The sequence below is a fragment of the Oryza sativa genome, chromosome 8 (assembly GCF_034140825.1).
Source record: "Oryza sativa Japonica Group chromosome 8, ASM3414082v1".
In the NCBI taxonomy this organism is placed as follows: domain Eukaryota; kingdom Viridiplantae; phylum Streptophyta; class Magnoliopsida; order Poales; family Poaceae; genus Oryza; species Oryza sativa.
In genome coordinates this window covers 10,930,917-10,937,204 of record NC_089042.1, presented here as the reverse complement: position 1 = coordinate 10,937,204, position 6,288 = coordinate 10,930,917, and the positions used below count along the sequence as shown (strand labels likewise).

General features: G+C 41.9%; 1 pseudogene; it reads left to right on the top strand.

Annotated features, from left to right (window-relative positions):
* The first annotated feature begins 491 nt into the window (after positions 1 to 491).
* Positions 492 to 4,806, top strand: LOC107276802 (two-component response regulator ORR32-like; annotated as a pseudogene).
* The last annotated feature ends 1,482 nt before the right edge of the window (positions 4,807 to 6,288 follow it).

The following is a 6,288-nucleotide window of genomic DNA, read 5'->3' as shown; positions in this document are numbered from 1 at the left end:
TCCCTTAAAGTATAGTACAATGAGTAATTTTGTTTAGGTACAGCGTAGTACAATTTACCATTGGCACAGGGAATGATTTTAACCTTACAATTCAGAAAAGGAGCAAGCATGCACAATTAACTATAAGTGCATACAGAACTGATCAGAAAGGTTTTGTTTTTTTCCAACTTTTGAGCAGGAAATTAAGGGCTAAAATGCACGGAATGACATATTCCCCTGCTCACACACCGTAACAACAGGTTTCACCCAACTTTGATCGTCAAAGGGCAACGTCAGTTTCTCCCCCAAAAATAATGAAGGAAAAAACAATTGACACTACACGTCATTCCTTGTGCCTATCTCTCCACACCCCCCCTCTCCCTTATCTTGGCCGTCCTACAAATACAGGTTCTTCCGTTCAAGTTGTAATAACCTCAATTCATCTGTGAACAAGCTAAGTTAGAGTACGTAGTAGCAGTGGGTGTAGTTGTTGTACATCAATCTCTTTGGCCATGGAGGATATGCTCTCCTTCTTCTCTAGTGGCCTTCATGTCATGCTCGTCGATGATGACACGAAGAACACGAGAACTGCAACCAAAACGCTTTCTATGCTGCACTGCCCAGGTACATTTGATTTTCTAGCTTGTTTGGATGATTTGTGCTGGTCTCCGTGCACTACAGATCCGATATTTCGTTTGTGTGATTCTTTTTTCTTGTCGGATTCTTGTGTTGTGTAATCCGTGGATTCTTGTGGGGATTCTTGAGAAAATATTGGTGTTTGTTATATGTGTTTTCTATGGGAGTTGTTTACAAGATGAACTTTTTGTTCACTCATCATCTCTTTGATATATCTTGCTTATAGTAAATGTTTTGATCCTGGGCGGGTATAAAGAGGCAGTGAGTAAACTCATCTTTGGCCACTTCCTAATAAAATCGACCAACCTGTTTGATGTTCTTGCTGTGTTGATTCTGCGTATGGTTTTGTTCAAAATAACTACTTGAAACACTGATCTTATAGCCTTTTTCCATGGATGCATGTTCTTCCTTGTTTCAACTGAAATTCAAATTAGTAGGTTGCGCGCGCTTGCTTTGCGCCAAATTAAATATTCTTTTAAGAAAACTTGTTCTATGAAGGATTTTTTATACTGTAGTGCAATTGCAATTATACTTCACTCATCTCTCAGTTATATATAGACACTCCAATTGTCTAATTGAGATCTCTCCCCCTCCCCTTCTTAAAAAAATCCCTCTTTTGGGATGCATGTCTCCCTAACTTTTGTGTTACAAACTTGCAGTCATAAAAAATTCTAAAAACATGTAACAGTGTATATAATATATTGTTATTGTTATATATAATAATGTATGATTTTACTTAAAGTCATTTAGATCTTATATAATAAGTAGTAACATCAAACTGCTTACATAAATACTCGGTAATTTAAAACCGTAAAACTGACTTCTTCCACATAAGACAAAACAAAACAAAACTCTTAACTGCATTTACTCCTTATCTTTTCTAGTGGTGTCAACGCACACCACTGCATGTGCTGGCCTGCGCACCCTCTCCGGCGACAACATGTTAGACGTCCAGACTGTCCTCTGCGACGTCAGCAAGGTGGTCTCGTCCGGCTTCGACTTCCGCCGTGTCAACGAGACCGAACACCAAATCCCCGTCATCTACCGTAAGCTAGCTAGCTAAACTTGTGCTAAGATGCTACTCATTGTCGTCGCGCCTATCAATCAATCCACGTCATCCACACATGCGTGTCATGCAGTATTATCGACGACGGAGCCAGAGCAGATGGTCGCCGGCGAGGACGCGGAGTTCCTGAACCACCTGCTGCTAAAGGCGACCTACATCCTCAGGAAGCCGCTCGACTGGGCCACGATAGCCTAATTGTGGAGAGTGGTCGCATGGCACAGGTGCTGCCTAGAAGAAAGGGTTCCTGGTGACTCCATGGACGACATAGCTGCCCATGCCGGCGCTGGTGGTGAAGACGGCAATGACGACGACGTCGTCGTCATCGAGGAGCCACAAGTGCACTTCAAGTTGGTGAGGTCCCGTGGCAGCCGGAAGAGACAGCTGACCATCAATGTCGATAGTGGCAGCAGCGACAGCGCAGGTTCTTCTGAACATAAAAACACCGTGTTATATTGACATCGCATGCACCCCAAGCAAAACTCGGTGCAGCACGTTAGCATTATTACTTGCATGCATACTATATAAACCCTATCTTATTTTGCCTCGTATGAAATTAGCCGTTACCAAAATTTAAAATTTAAATTTTAATTTTAAAATTTTTTGAACGAAATTTATTTTTAATATTAGCTTTTAAATATGCCGTATGGCTTATTATCAGCATACGGTCCACCGATATCGACCTTAGCGGTAGGAGCTAGCAAAGGATGCAATATTTTTTAAGTACTTTCAACTTTGAATCACTACTTTATTACCTGAAATACTTGCAAAAAATATGAGAATAAGATAGTAAATAGATTATGAACTATCATTGTACAGAGTTTCAAATCATTGTGTTGTGCTAAACTTTGCTTCAGATCCTAGAAGTTCTTCTCCTACTTATTTGGTTATTTCCTTTGGTATCAACAGATGCCAACCAAAGAAAGAAGATAGAGCACATGAACGACGCGAAAGGGCCGGTGGGGCAGCATGTTGCTAGCCACTTGCAGGTCATTTGACTGTGCTAGCTGTTTTCACTACCTTAATTTGATTTCAAAAGCACCAATTTTAATTTGTAGTAACTGCACTTATTTGGATGTTTCCTCTTTATTATTCTTCCATGCATATACTCCATAATGGAGTAATATTTCTACCAACCTTGGATGCTTATCTCTCTGTGACACGATGCTATCTTTAAGCTATAACATGCATGGAATTCAATACTCGTGATGTGTCATGCTACATTTCAAAATACATATACTCCCTTGGCTTTGAATAGTTCTGAGTGTTGGTTAGTCCTATTTTAATTTTGATCACTAACAACTTTTAAATTAAGTATCGTATTTTGATGAACCAAACATATATTTTGATAACACATGGTGTAATTGTAGCTAGCTAGTAATAAATCTGTTGGTAAAACACTAGTGAAATTAAGTTTAGAATGAATAGTATCGAGTGACAAATCTTTTAAAGAAGCTATTCCTTTTATTTTGGATTGGGAATGTATTATTTCCAAAAGTGTATGCTCTTTATTAATCATGATACACCCATAATTTTTTCCCTCACATAGTAACTATATAAAAAGAGAAAACAAATTGGGAGAAATTTAATTTTATGATCCTTTTGGGAGATACAAAATACTCTAATGTAAGTTCCGTACTGACATGTTTCAAATTTTATTCTAAAAAGAATATAAGTGCCTTTCGATAGACTGTAAAGTTACTCAGAATTTGATGTGTTTATTTTTCTCTGGATAATTTTATTACATACTCTCTCCGTCCAAAATAAACCAACCTCGTGCATATCCTATTACGATGAATCTGAACATCATATTAGGATGTGTCACATCCTGTACGAGGTTGATTTATTTTGGTACGGAGTGAGTACATCATTATGTATATATTTGTGCCAAAATTAACATGCCTAAATTTCCAGCTGCCAGCGCAGGAATACTGCACAAAGCAACAGAAGGACCTTGATGAGCGCCGCCTCATCTCATCGGACTCCTTGTTCCTCAAAGCCATCTTTCCGACGCTCAATGTCTCGCCGAGCAGCCCTCTGATCCTCGCCGGCGGCGCCGGTCCAAGCTGCATCCCCACAACGACCATCGCTGGCAGCAGAACTGCAGCACCATTTCAAGTTCCGGTTTTCCAGCAGCAACCCTCCGGCACTACGGTGATCTCCTTCAGCAACACTGCCGTGCAGGCACCCATCGGCAATGCTTTTATCTCCTTCAACAACGCTGCTTCGCCGGCGGCCACCGGCAATACAGTTATCTCCTTCAACAACATTGCTGCACCAGCAGCCATGCAGGTTCCGGCGATGCGACAGCGACTGTCCGGCGGTGTCCAGCCAGATGCTCCCCAGCAGAGGCTGTACATGGGGCCCTTCTCCTACCAAGGCCCTCCGCCACCACCTACCATGCGTAATCACATCAACATAGTCCCGACGGCCTTCATACCTCGGGTCGGGATGACCGTGAATATAGGAAAGGCTCCTATGATCGAACTTCCATTTGGAGTACCTGTGGATGACTTCCTCGTCGGAGAAACCGCATATGGCGGTGCCGGACCATCCATAGGAGCCCCTAGCAACGACGCCGCTGTCGCGTACGCCTACACAGGTGCACTGAACAACAACACAGCTGTTGGTTCTCTCATGGCGCCACCAATTGATGAGCCAACATTCACCCTCACCGATCCAATCGTTGGGACCAAGGGTGAAGGAGTTGTCCACATTGTCATCACGTCAGAGGATCAGAATGCGTTGGCAGCAGTCGAAGCAGGAGCGCCTAACAACGCCGAGCCATTCATGATGCCTGATCAGGTTGATCTTGAAGAAGACATCATGTTCTCTCTGGAATCCCTCCTGGGGTTGGACGAGGACATGATACCTATGGAAGACGCTGGCGGTGAGGCAGCTGAAGGGTCACTGAACATAGGGGAAGGTGGCATGGAGATCGGGTGGGACCTGGACCTGGATGACATCCTCATGAACAACACCAACGAATTTGCCTTCCTGGACGACCTGGCCTGGATCGAGTAGTCTGTGATCATTGTATGGCAAATAAATTAATTAGCTCTAGTTAAGCTAATTAGAGAAAGGGGTTGTGAACTCCCCATGATAAACCAGCTTTTAATCTTGTTGCAAGTACTCTTTACATGGATGATTCTTTCCCTTCATTCTCATGGAAGAAATGTTTACCTTATTACTGTATTTCCTTTGCCAATTAAATTCCATGTATGTTGCAGATACTGGTAGTATTATACTACCAATATTATCAAGGATAAATTAGTAATTTACTAATAGAATAATTAGGAGTTACTTTACCATTTATGTTTTTCTCTGCTAAATCAATATATGATCATCCATTGCGCTGGCATCGCTCATATTTCATCGAAAAAAGCCAAAGAAAAAGGAGAAAAAAAAGGTTTTGTCATTACTAAATGACGATTATACCCTTCGCACCTATTTTTTCTGACAATAATGCCCCTCCACGTTTTTACTACCGCTATCTAGGGTGGTAATATAAATAGATCTGAACTATTCGATCAAATGAAATCAACAGTTCAGATTGATTTCTAATACCAATAGAGAGCACCATAGTGAGGCACCTTTACCAAACGTTACTGGAATACTACTTTAAACTATTTTGTGTCATTCATCCGCGCCGTCGTCATAGCTGGCTAAGTATCTCACATGGCGGCATGCCCCACGACGATCGAAGATGGCTGTTCACTTGTTTGGTGACTTGCACAAGAAAACCTATAAGCTCTCTATCTCTTGCTTCCTGATATTTGTTGACGCTTTTTTGTCATGCCAATGCCACCGAATATGATTCGGAGTCTACCTAAAGCTTTGCGTTGATATTGAGTTGCCAACCACCTTGACCTTGAGAAAACCCTGATCAAGTTAGGTTTAGCGTTGCCAATTTAGATAAATAGGGAAAAACATCCGTCTCATGAAAAACAGGTAGGTTTTGGGACAAACCTACAACGAGAATTCACACTCTCACAGCGAGGACGGATGGTTTACAGTGCAAACCGATGAAGATGAAGAACTAGGCAAAAAGTATATGCGATATTGAAAAAAATGATTCAATTGATTGATTGCGTTGGAACTAGATTGGTGCCTTAATTGAATCAACCATGGTCATTATAAAGGGGTTGGTCTTGCCTCCTACAGGACCCCCTCCACGTTCTGCTCAGGGTAGACACCGATTAGAACTCGAAAAACCTCAGCCCAAGCAAGGAAACCCAAGATTCGATAAAATTGGACTCGAAGCCGAACTCAGCCGGTCTAACTAGCCACATGCCAATGGTCATACCGGCCCCACACCACCGGTCTGATTGGCTCTGTGGCAATAGTCAGACCGGCCCTATGAAGGAAATCTAGTTCTTTCCAAATTCGGCCATATTTTCCTATTTTCGCTTTAGGTGCTAAATTTGGGTGTTAACACGTGTCCCCTCCCCCATGCTTTTTTGGCTATTTTGAGAGCCGAAAAGCTTGAAACATGGGTCTAAGGGTGATAATTCAATTACTGGCCATATCACCTCCTAAGCATCTTGCCAAACACTCGGTAAGTTTTTCTTTCAAATATTTCCCATTTATTGTTGTCTGAAATTGTTCCC